The sequence below is a fragment of the Salmo salar genome, chromosome 15 (genome assembly GCF_965601325.2).
Source record: "Salmo salar chromosome 15, fSalSal1, whole genome shotgun sequence".
Lineage (NCBI taxonomy): Eukaryota > Metazoa > Chordata > Actinopteri > Salmoniformes > Salmonidae > Salmo > Salmo salar.
Genome location: NC_138305.1, coordinates 33,231,808 through 33,245,143, shown reverse-complemented (window position 1 = coordinate 33,245,143; position 13,336 = coordinate 33,231,808). Strand labels below are relative to the sequence as shown.

General features: G+C 44.8%; 1 pseudogene; it reads left to right on the top strand.

Annotated features, from left to right (window-relative positions):
• Window positions 1-2,944: 2,944 nt before the first annotated feature.
• On the top strand, window positions 2,945-9,848 carry LOC106571229 (integrator complex subunit 7-like; annotated as a pseudogene).
• The last annotated feature ends 3,488 nt before the right edge of the window (window positions 9,849-13,336 follow it).

The following is a 13,336-nucleotide window of genomic DNA, read 5'->3' as shown; positions in this document are numbered from 1 at the left end:
CTCTGCTGTTTTCAACCAAGATCTCAGCGATCACTGCCTCATTGCCTGCACCCGTAATGGGTCAGCGGTCAAACCACCTCCACTCATCACTGTCAAACGCTCCCTGAAACATTTCAACGAGCAAGCCTTTCTAATCGCCCTGGTATCCTGGAAGGATATTGACCTCATCCCGTCAGTAGAGGATGCCTGGTTATTTTTTTTAAATGCCTTCCTCACCATCTTAAATAAGCATGCCCCTTTCAAGAAATTTAGAACCAGGAACAGATATAGCCCTTGGTTCTCCCCAGACCTGACTGCCCTTAACCAACACAAAAATATCCTGTGGCGTTCTGCATTAGCATCGAACTGCCCCCGCGATATGCAACTTTCAGGGAAGTTAGAAACCAATACACACAGGCAGTTAGAAACGCCAAGGCTAGCTTTTTCAAACAGAAATTTGCTTCCTGCAACTCAAACTCTAAAAAGTTCTGGGACACTGTAAAGTCCATGGAGAATAAGAACACCTCCTCCCAACTGCCCACTGCACTGAGGACAGGAAACTCTGTCACCACCGATAAGCCCACTATAATTGAGAATTTCAATAAGCATTTTTCTACGGCTGGCCATGCTTTCCACCTAACTACCCCTACTGCATTCAACAGCACTGCACCCCCCACAGCTACTCGCCCAAGCCTCCCCATTTCACCTCCCAAATCCATTCAGCTGATGTTCTGAAAGAGCTGCAAAATCTGGACCCCTACAAATCAGCTGGGCTTGACAATCTGGACCCTTTCTTTCTAAAATTATCTGCCGAAATTATTGCAACCCCTATTACTAGCCTGTTCAACCTCTCTTTCGTGTCGTCTGAGATTCCCATAGATTGGAAAGCAGCTGCTGTCATCCCCCTCTTCAAAGGAGGTGACACTCTTGACCCAAATTGCTACAGACCTATATCCATCCTACCCTGCCTTTCTAAGGTCTTCGAAAGCCAAGTCAACAAACAGATTACCGACCATTTCGAATCCCACCGCACCCTCTCCGCTATGCAATCTGGTTTCAGAGCTGGTCATGGGTGCACCTCAGCCACGCTCAAGGTCCTAAACGACATCGTAACCGCCATCGATAAGAAACAATACTGTGCTGCCGTATTCATTGACCTGGCCAAAGCTTTTGACTCTGTTAATCACCACATCCTCATCGGCAGACTCAGTAGCCTTGGTTTCTCAAACGATTGCGTCGCCTGGTTCACCAACTACTTCTCTGATAGAGTTCAGTGTGTCAAATCGGAGGGCCTGCTGTCCGGACCTCTGGCAGTCTATGGGGGTACCACAGGGTTCAATTCTTGGGCCAACTTCTGACTTCTGATCAACTTCTGACTTAGAATTTGTGGACAAATACCTAGGTGTCTGGTTAGACTGTAAACTCTCCTTCCAGACTCACATCAATCATCTCCAATCCAAAGTTAAATCTAGAATTGGCTTCCTATTTCGCAACAAAGCATCCTTCACTCATGCTGCCAAACATACCCTCGTAAAACTAACCATCCTACCAATCCTCGACTTCGGCGATGTCATTTACAAAATAGCCTCCAATATCCTACTCAACAAGCTGGATGCAGTCTATCACAGTGCCATCCGTTTTGTCACCAAAGCCCCATATACTACCCACCACTGCGACCTGTACGCTCTCGTTGGCTGGCCTTCGCTTCATAATCGTCGCCAAACACATTGGCTCCAGGTCATCTACAAGACCCTGCTAGGTAAAGTCCCCCCTTATCTCCGCTCACTGGTCACCATAGCAGCACCCACCTGTAGCACGCGCTCCAGCAGGTATATCTCTCTGGTCACCCCTAAAGCCAACTCCTCCTTTGGTCGTCTCTCCTTCCAGTTCTCTGCTGCCAATGACTGGAACGAACTACAAAAATCTCTGAAACTGGAAACACTTATCTCCCTTACTAGCTTTAAGCACCAGCTATCAGAGCAGCTCCCAGATCACTGCACCTGTACATAGCCCATCTATAATTTAGCCCAAACTACTACCTCTTCCCCTACTGTATTTATTTATTTTCAAACCACTTGAGCCACAGACTCCAAATAAGTGTCATGATGTTGGAAAAATTGCGCATAACATTGCACAGGTCTTATTTTCACGATTTGGACATTAATTTGCTTTCCAAAGCTAATAAACATGTTTAAATGTGAGCAGCATTTTGTATTCCTCGTTGAATTAGTTAGGAAGCGTAAACAAAGTACAAACTTTTTTTTACATTCGAATTTCAATAGCTCCTTGGTCATGTGACCTACTGACCTCAACCAAGGTTCAGAATGTCCACTGACTACCCTTCTATATTGCACACCCTTTGGTTTGTCAATTTTCATCTCACACGTTTTTACATGAATTTTTCATACTTTCTAATTTCAATAGCTCCTTGGTCATGTGACCTGGCCTACTGACCTCAAACAAGGTTCAGAATGTACACTCAGTGGGCCTACACATTGCACACCCTTTAGTTTGTCAATTTTCATCTCACAAGATTTTACATACATTTTTCAAACTTTCTAATTTGTGACCTTTGTGATATTTGTGATATTTCAGTTTTTTTAAATATATATTTGCAAAAATTCATAGAAACATGTTTTCGCTTTGTCATTATGGGTTATTGTGTGTAGATTGATGAGGGGGAAAAAACAATTTAATCCATTTTAGAATAAGGCTGTAACATAATAAAATATGGAGAAAGTCAAGGGGTCTGAATACTTTCCAAATGCATCGTACCTACAACTATTTCAAGAGCAATGCAAGGCTAGATCATCAGTGCATGAAAAAAATTGAAACCTCACTGATTCCAAAAGATAATGGGATACATACACCATACACCTTTTTTTTTTTTTAAAAGACTCAATCATCTCCGCTTACATGATTTCTGAATCTCTGTGTGTTTCGTCCTGTTTTTGATTTATTAAGGATGCTTGGCAGTTTGGCCACTTTCATCCCTAAATGGAAGAATGCCAATCATAGCGTTCACCAAAGTCTAGACTCACACGACAACGTTGAAGTAGAGGCGGACATCTTTGTATCGGCCTACTTATCTGCGCAGTCAAAGTAAGTGGTTTGAGAAGTTTCAGTCTGGTAGCTGTGTTGTCTGGCTGATCTGTCATGATTTGAACTCAGCCAACTTCCTTGCAAACTGTTCACACAGTTGTTTTGGTTCTATGCCCCATCCAGGAAAGAGGAATAATTATGTATTGAACTTGTTAGTTTCTCTGTACCTTTCAATCTGCAGAGACTTTGCAGCTGGGATTTGCAACAAAATCACTTAAATGATTCAAGGTAACATAATGTTCTCAGTATCATGTGAACATCTTGGGCAGAATCACGTTACATTCTGAGGAATTAGGGTTTAGTTATATACAAGCAACTGAACAAGCAGATTTTCAAGGATTCTTCATTGTCTCTTTAACTGTTGTCCCTTAGGTGTTGTTGTAGAGAAGAAAAGGCCATGCAATTTTATTTTTAGATGAAGCATCCAGGGTCGTGGTTCATTAAGCCACACTGTAGCAAAACATTTTGCAATGGGAACAAAGACAGACAAATGCAAGTGTTTGTTATTGGACAAGTTCAGATAGTGCCTCCTGGTTTCTGAGCCTTTTCTTCCATGTGATCTCCCATTGGCCTGTGCTATGTTTCACTATGCTCTTGTTCCTCCACAGCTCTGGATGCCCCGGTGGACCTGAAACTGAAGCTAATCCCTATTCTGCAGCACATGCACCACAATGCCGGCCTGGCCTCCAGCGGCCTGGCCTCCAGCGGCCTGGTCTCTAGCGGCCTGGCCTCTAGCGGCCTGGCCTCTAGCGGCCTGGCTTCCAGCAGCCTGGCCTCTAGCAGCCTGGCCTCTAGCAGCCTGGCCTCCAGCAGCCTGGTCTCCAGCAGCCTGGCCTCTAGCAGCCTGGCCTCCAGCAGCCGGGAGGTGCTTCAGCAGCTGGTCACCTCCTACCCCTTGGTCATTGTCACCCTGCACACCTTCACCCAGCTGGCTGCCTCCTCGCTCATCGACATCCCCAAACGGGTAGCTATAGCAACGGACACTAGGGGGAAACTATGGTGCGTGGCTGATGTGTAAACAGGTATTACATTTTCAAATTGGTTAAAATTAGGTTAATGTTAGTTTGTGTAAAGGGTTTGGTTTAGTTAAAGTTAGCGTTAAGCTCAGGCTCCATTTTAGATTTTGGCTAGTCGGCCTGTCAATGGGATGCTGGTAAGAAAAGTCCTCATAGTCTCTCCCCTGGACACTAATGGATATTAGAATCCCATTGGTACGCAACCCAGACAGTTTTTGGCAGCTGGATGCTATTTGGCATGACACCCACCACCGCAGCAGACAGAGTACATCTCATTCGAAACAGACAGACAAACAGATGTCCAAGTACAGAATTTGAGTGACAACTCACTTGTTTATTATATGCACCTGAAGTCCCAAGACAGCATAGCTTAGCAAAAGTGGAGAACATACTGTGGCACCCACCCAGGCTAGAAAATCTTAACTCCTTTCCTTAAGTTTCTGTGAGATCAGTAGGAGGCTTTGAATAATGTTTAATTTATAGTCTGTTCTCTCTGTCTATCTGAAGTTACAGCTGCTTCTCCAGTACATGAAGGATGACCCTAGGAATGCAGTGAAGAGACTGGCCATCCAGGACTTGAAGCTCCTTGCTAAAATGCCACCTATCTGTGGAACAGAGAAAACACTCAGGTGGGGTCTTGTCCCACACATACCTGCAAATTCTCTACTCCATAATCCAACAGCGAGTGGTGACTTATCTTTCATGGGTTATTATGAGGATAATCCATGTTTTCATAATACTGTGTTAATTTATTTTCCTTGAAATGCATTACCTTGCTTACATAGCTATTCTGAAACTGACTTTCATGTAAATCTTATTTTAAAAAACGATTTACTACATATTCAACAACAGTTGTTTTCCCTTCAAAGTTTAACAACGCTCCACTTGAAGCCCGTATTCAAAAAGCATCTCAGAATAGGAGTTATTACCTAACAAAACTGATCCTTTACTAGCACACCTACATTTACATTTTTACATTTACGTCATTTAGCAGACACTCTTATCCAGAGCGACTTACAAATTGGTGCATTCACCTTATGATATCCAGTGGAACAACCACTTTATATCTTTTTTTGGGGGGGGGGGGGGGGGGGCGTCGTGAGGGAGCTTGTTCCACCATTGGGGTGCCAGAGCAGCGAACAGTTTTGACTGGGCTGAGCGGGAACTGTGCTTCCGCAGAGGTAGGGGGGCCAGCAGGCCAGAGGTGGATGAACGCAGTGCCCTTGTTTGTGACTCTTTGTGATTACCAGCCCTGCTGTTTGGGGCTCTGTGACATTCAGTCAATTACTTAAGTTGGGTTCAAAACTTTCCAAAACATTCCTCCTTTCTGTTCCTCAGGTGATGCTTCCACCCCTCCTCGGCTCACTGACCTGGTTAAGCTAGCGCAGGAATGCTGTTACCACAGCAACTTGGCCTTCTCTGCCCAGGGAGTCACTGTGCCCGCCAACATAGCTATTTCCTATCCAGAGAAAGGTGTGTGTGTATAGGGTACCACTTAGTAGGAGGAGATGTCCTCTCACTCATCTTTAATTAGCTACCTGACCATCACAGGTCTTCACACTTCACAACCATCCAAAAATCGGGTCTACCTAAGAAAAACTTCCAGTAGTGGACTAATTCATGTTAAAATGGGTTTGGTGCACTCCAAGGTCTTCACAGGCCTTCACAGATACCAGTACAGTATTAGTAACAGTCATCCATTTAATTAACTGCAGTGTTTTGTTCTTTGCCAAGAAAATGTATTTTTTTTGTAATGGTTGTTGCTGCCTGGCCTGTGTTATTTAGGGATGAAAGTGGTATCTATATTAACGTTATTGTCCTGCTTTCCCTCCCCAGACATGATGCAGCTGGAGCAGGACACAGTGATGGGGGTGGAGTCTCTGCTGGTGCTCTGCAGTCAGGACGACAGCCCCAGAGCTCAGGCCACGCTCAAGGTGTATATCACCCTGGTCCAAGTGTCTATACAGTACTCGTGCAGTGAGGGGAAAAGATGCTTGGCCTCCTTGGTAGTCGTGGAAAGTGCCATGGAAACTGTAGTTTATTAGCTATTAGTTTATCAATAGTTTACTAAAAAATCTGTAATAAACAGTTATAACACATTTGTTGTAATTGTGTACTTTTTACTCTCTCCCTCTCTCACTCCCCAGATGGCTCTCACCTCATTGGTCCAGCTGCTGAAGAGTCGCCCCCACCTCAGCCAATCGGCTGTGGAGTTCCTGCTGTGCCAGCTGCACTCGGCCCGCGACCAATCACGTGCTGATGTGCCACGCCCTGGCGGCCATCGCCACCCAGCTGCCCGTGCTGGGATAGGGCATGCTGGGGGATCTGGTGAACCTCTACCGGGTGGCCATTCACTTGTTCACCGACAAGCTGCAGATGCTCCTGGTGAGAGATACACAAAGCCCTAATACTAACTGTTATTGCCCTAAGTGGACAAGTAAAAGTGGAGTGAATTGAATTAGAAAAAATTGCTCATTGGGCAACTTCTGCACGTTTTGTTGTCTGAGTGAGGGAAATGATGTAAATGAAGACGACTTGATATATTTTAATAGATGAGATGTTGAGGATTATAATAAATACTGCTTTGATGTCATACAAGCAAGCCAAACACCTGTGAGTCCAAATATGCACTTCACATTTCCATATCATAAAACTCATGTAATATACAGTGTCAACGTTTATGATCACTATCTTGATGTAGGGTTACAAGATGACATACTGTCATACCCTGGGTTCATCTGAATAGAATGAGCCTATATTTGATGTACAGTTACCAGATGACATGGTGTCATACCCTGAGTTGTTCTGAATAGAATGAGCCTAAGTTTGTCTAGTGTGAAGAAAATTAGCGGCGGCACACACACGTGAATGTACTTATGACTCCTTTCTATGCGCACCAAAATTCCGGTCTGTTTCCCTGAATTGTATTTTTAAAGCCTAACACTGTAATATTGTATTTTATAACTTAGCTAGTCATGTTGGCAATATAAAAAGCTTTCAAATAATGCCTACCTGACCTAGATTACGATTTTATAATGGACCGTTTTTTTATTTGTAAACAACAACAGTAATTGTGTGATGGCGGGGATGCAGGGTTGTGTTCCAAACAAAACAACTACACGTGTGCTTGCTCTAGTTCCTCAACGACACAGCGAGGAGAGCTCAAAAAAGCACCTTATAGTTGAAGACTCTTCTGTGAGTTATAAAAGTGTATTGAAATTGCTTAGGAACTATGCACACTTTGGAGGTGTGTGTCCACTTGGAGACACCAGTTAGTCCTCTCACTCAAACCCTTGTCATTTTTGTTGTCTTATGTTGCGCCTACCCCACATTTTCCTGGAACATTCTTCACATGTTACTGAATGTATCCAGAGTATTTTTGTTATCAACAAATGCGGCAAAAAAGAACTGTAAATGCAAAATCAACAGTACTCTTTGGATTCAGTCTTGTCAAGTGAACTGTTGTGTCCTCACCTTTTGGTCTAATCATTTCCCCATCCCCAATCTGTTCCCCTTTCAATTGCTGCCATGGTTATGCATTTGTATATTTCTTCTGAAAGAAACATTTCAATTAAGGCAAATTCCCACGAGTGTAAAGGGTTAATAGGAAGCTAAGGAGTGAGCACTGATTTGTTCTCATATGTCATAATGGTCTCTGATAAATTCTATTAAAGTTGTTTCCAAAGCTGTTCTCCAATCATGAATCCCACCTACTAGATACTAACATCTGGCATGCGTCACCTCTCCCTAGGTCTCCCTGGTGACTGTGGTGTTTGTGGCTAGCCAGTCGTCCCTGTTGGCGGAGGTGAAGACGGTGATCAAGCAGCAGCTGGAGAACGTGGCCATCGGTTGGATGACGAACTGCATCACCAGGCAGGCCTCGCGCATGGTGAGTTTCTAGTCTGCGGGAAGTCAAGACTCATTAAATCTGGAACATTTACAGGAATGTTAATTATTGTCCCTGTCAAATTAACCTAATATAGTGATGTCAAGGAGGCTCTTGTAGTCCTCTCTCGGTGAAGTAAGTAAAGTAAAGAGGAAAGACTAGACCTATACTGTATTTATAGATAAGATCTTTGTTGCCCTCATTTAGGGTGGAATCCTAAATGTGCATGCTTAACTTGACCCTCGCATAAATTATGCATTGACGTCATTGGCAGACTTCCGTGAAAACTCAAGTTACAATGCGCAGATCTCCAGTTAGTATTCAAGCCTGAGTCATTAGTCGCTGATGCCTTAGATATCAGTGTAGCAGCATTTCCACCCTACTGTCCTGATGTGTCTGTTCTGTCCTGTCTGGCCCTCTCTGTTTTCCGTAGGGTTGCCATGAGTTCTCCAGTAAGCTGTACCAGAGCCTGCAGACGCATGTGGCCTTGGAGCATTTCTTCTTCTGGCTCAACGGTCTGAAGGAGTTCTCCCAGGCCGTGCTGTGTCTTAGCGGCCTGGAGGACGGAGACTACAGCGAAGCTATGGCGGCCATCGCCGAGGCCCTGCGCTCTTACCAGAAAGGCATCGCCTCCCTGACGGTCAGTGACTGGCCACCTGCTTATAGTCAGTGTGCAGTCATTGGATGTGATGCGGTCATATCTCTGCTTAATGTTCTACTGTCCTTCCAGAGGTTCTTCATCCAGAAACTCCAGTCAACCAGTATTAAGGGAACAAACTAAAGCAATGGAAATACTATTGGGAATACACTACTGTAGCTCAGTTCTTGCTTTAGGGGCCGTTTGATGCATTGGTATTTGGTACGCTGTAAAATGTATGTATCATATATGCAATAACCTTTTATAAGTGGTATTTTGCATCTAAATTATTTATTGAAATTGATCCAGACTTATTGTACATTTTTTGCTTTTCCAGCTTGCTCTCTACCCATCTCCTCTGGACCCCGACCGAGCCAATCCCGGTGCAGAACAACCAACAGCTGCCTCTGACGGTGGAGGGCGTGGTACAGCATGGCTCCACCCCCGGATTGTTCCTCAAGATTCAGTCTGTCTGCCTCAACGTCAGCTCCGCTCTCCAGACCAAGACTGGTGGGCTGGAATACAAGGTGACTCTGCAGCTATCCCAACCCCCTGCCCTAGTAATGATTATTGCAGTGGTTATAAACAGTACACACTAATGGGCTGATGTTATAAGTTGTTGAGGCTGTACTCCTATACTGTTACAATGTCTCTAGCTACTCTGGTTTTAGAACTTTTATCTTAATTTAAAGAAAAAATAGTACAACTCCCAATGGTTCAGCTTCATTAATACAACAATGCCAACGTATGTAACCGCCAGCATATTTAATTTCCTGTTAGATTCCACTGGTCAGCAAGACCAATGAAATTGAGCAGCAGGTGGAGCCCCAAAACGACTACTTCAGCACCCAGTTCCTGCTCATCTTTTCCATCCTGGGCAGCCACACGGTTAACATGGAGGCCTCCGTGGTGGACGAGAGCTGCATGGAGTGGAAGACAGGGCCCAAAACCACTGTGTCGGTCATGTCCCTGGAGGACCTTTACTCCCAGCAGCTCTGCCACCACCAACAGCAGCAGCAGGCACAGCAGGCTAGGCCCAAGCTGGCCCCAGCCCCCCCAGAGGAGTAGTGTACATGCCCGATTCCAGTGATACCCTAGTAAAACCCCTCTAACCCATTGCCTTGTCCCAAAGGTCTTGGTTTGTTACCTTCCCTTTCCTTCTCTGAAATGACTGGACTGAAGGAATAGAGGCAACGGCTTGGTGAGCTTTCACCTACTCATCATTGCTTTCACTTATCCATTTCTTTTAGGTTAGTGGTCACAGAATGGAGGAAGGGAGACAAAGCTATGGAACGTTATAGTTCAGTCCTCCAGGAGGTTGCTTGTCTGGCAGAATTTCAGGTGACTGTTTACTAATATTCTATACCTTTTCAAATTATTAAAGACCACATTTTACTGAAGCTCCACAATGTGAGTCTTTGTGCGAGTGTGGTTTAATTGTTGTCAGGTGGGGGCAGTAGGACAAATTCCCATTATATTATACGGATTGGCTGCGGATCCGAGTTGTCTGGAACCCTCTTCCCAGCAGCTAGAGCCGAAGCTTCTGCGCATGTGCGCGACTCTCTACAAAATGCAGTCTCTGCTCTGCTTGTTCGGCTGCCCAGAGAACAGGCTAATCAGGCGTATTTGTGGTGAATGGTGCATATTTAATAAAGTTAGATCGAAGCTAAATCAGTGTCTGCAAGATCACAATAATAATATTCTACATAACTTAATATATCTCTGTGCCTTTATTAGCTTTCAATAAAAGACTTGTATAGTGAAAAGTGGAAATACACTGCTAAAAAAAATAAAGGGAACACTTAAACAACACAATGTAACTCCAAGTTAATCACACTTCTGTGAAATCAAACTGTCCACTTAGGAAGCAACACTGATTGACAATAAATTTCACATGCTGTTGTGCAAATGCAATAGACAACAGGTGGAAATTATAGGCAATAAGCAAGACACCCTCAATAAAGGAGTGGTTCTGCAGGTGGAGACCACAGACCACTTCTCAGTTCCTATGCTTCCTGGCTGATGTTTTGGTCACTTTTGAATGCTGGCGGTGCTTTCACTCTAGTGGTAGCATGAGACGGAGTCTACAACCCACACAAGTGGCTCAGGTAGTGCAGCTCATCCAGGATGGCACATCAATGCGAGCTGTGGCAAGAAGGTTTGCTGTGTCTGTCAGCGTAGTGTCCAGAGCATGGAGACGCTACCAGGAGACAGGCCAGTACATCAGGAGACGTGGAGGAGGCCGTAGGAGGGCAACAACCCAGCAGCAGGACCGCTACCTCCGCCTTTGTGCAAGGAGGAGCACTGCCAGAACCCTGCAAAATGACCTCCAGCAGGCCACAAATGTGCATGTGTCTGCTCAAACGGTCAGAAACAGACTCCATGAGGGTGGTATGAGGGCCCGACGTCCACAGGTGGGGGTTGTGCTTACAGCCCAACACCGTGCAGGACGTTTGGCATTTGCCAGAGAACACCAAGATTGGCAAATTCGCCATTGGCACCCTGTGCTCTTCACAGATGAAAGCAGGTTCACACTGAGCACATGTGACAGACGTGACAGAGTCTGGATACGCCGTGGAGAACGTTCTGCTGCCTGCAACATCCTCCAGCATGACCGGTTTGGCGGTGGGTCAGTCATGGTGTGGTGTGGCATTTCTTTGGGGGGCCGCACATCCCTCCATGTGCTCGCCAGAGGTAGCCTGACTGCCATTAGGTACCGAGATGAGATCCTCAGACCCCTTGTGAGACCATATGCTAGTGCGGTTGGCCCTGGGTTCCTCCTAATGCAAGACAATGCTAGACCTCATGTGGCTGGAGTGTGTCAGCAGTTCCTGCAAGAGGAAGGCATTGATGCTATGGACTGGCCCGCCCGTTCCCCAGACCTGAATCCAATTGAGCACATCTGGGACATCATGTCTCGCTCCATCCACCAACGCCACGTTGCACCACAAACTGTCCAGGAGTTGGCGGATGCTTTAGTCCAGGTCTGGGAGGAGATCCCTCAGGAGACCATCCGCCACCTCATCAGGAGCATGCCCAGGCATTGTAGGGAGGTCATACAGGCACGTGGAGGCCACACACACTACTGAGCCTCATTTTGACTTGTTTTAAGGACATTACATCAAAGTTGGATCAGCCTGTAGTGTGGTTTTCCACTTTAATTTTGAGTGTGACTCCAAATCCAGACCTCCATGGGTTGATAAATTGGATTTCCATTGATTATTTTTGTGTGATTTTGTTGTCAGCACATTCAACTATGTAAAGAAAAAAGTATTTAATAAGATTATTTCATTCATTCAGATCTAGGATGTGTTATTTTAGTGTTCCCTTTATTTTTTTTAGCAGTGTATAAATGTTCAGCAAAGCTACTTACTCCATCTGTAGTTTAGTGAAGAGAATGCAGCATTTAGCCATTAAATTAAATTCTCAATGGGCAGGGCCGCCTCCACATAAGGTGCCCTTGACTGCCAGTGAAAGTATTCTAAACCATTTCCACATTCCATACCTTTACTCTGCACTGTTCTAAACAAGACCAGCAGGGGGCGGTCAGTGACTTGGAGAATAAATGACTACAGCGGCAAAAAAATTATTGAATGGTAATAATGATATTTGGAACAAGTATGGATGGACTACAGTCTCTTGATCAATTTGACTTGTATGCAACTCTCTGCCCATTCTGTTATTGTTACATGTCCTTCAGAAATTTATGTTTTTTCAGTTAGGTACAGTTCATTTTATTCCACAATAGCTTCAGTGATGGGCTGATGTACTGATGCAATTTTTTTTATATATTTTTTAAAGTTTTACTGTTCATCTCTGGCTCAAAATCATTTGGTGGTCGGTGGGGACAGTCGGCACTTGCTCAAATCCAAGTTTTTGGTCAGCGTCATCGTCATAGGGAAGATCTCAATTGCATATTCCTCGCGTCCTCTCTCTCCTCGTCTCCTTCTCAAAACCCATTGGAGGAGAAAGTCAGAGGGCAGGGAGATAATCCCATAACACAGATTCTCACAGCAGTATGTAGGAGGATGAGTCCTAGATGTGTGCAGGAGGGCATGAGACGAAGGAATGTGTCGTTTCGGTGGAGAAAGTTGTGGGAGTGCCCATGGGGCTGGAGATCAGAGGTGTCCGGTGAAAGGCAGGTTGAGGTTGTTGTGTCAGAGTAACAGAAAGTGTTGTATGCTGAAGCAATGAAGAGGGAGGTAGAGGAAGATGGGTGCAGGGTGAGGGATCCTGAGATGATTTCTGTGAGTAGGCAGAGACTAATAGAGAGTGACGGGAAGAATATGTGCTTCAGTAAGGTAGGTTTCTTGGCATTCATAGCTATGGTTGTCAATTGCACGGCAGAAATGGATCGAAAGTCACAGAAAATAGACGTTATGGTGGCAGCGGCAAATACTTGGGATTGAGAGGTTTTACTGCAGTACAGTTGCATGGGGTGTTGATTGGTATTGTTCTGTCCTCCCAGACCTTTGGTCTGGAGAAGGATTAGAGGGGATAAATAGTGTAATGGGGTGTTTCTTTGTTAGTTTTTTTGTTATATAAATATTGTTTAATTTTAAAAGGCTAATAGTTGGCAGTGTAAGTTTTCCCTTTCCCCAATTGTATTGTACCTTAACACAAATAAATGTGTATATAGACCGTGAATGGCCTCACACTCCAGTACAGTAGGTGGCAGGGGGGTGCAGTTTAAATTGGATGCAATCCGCCAACATA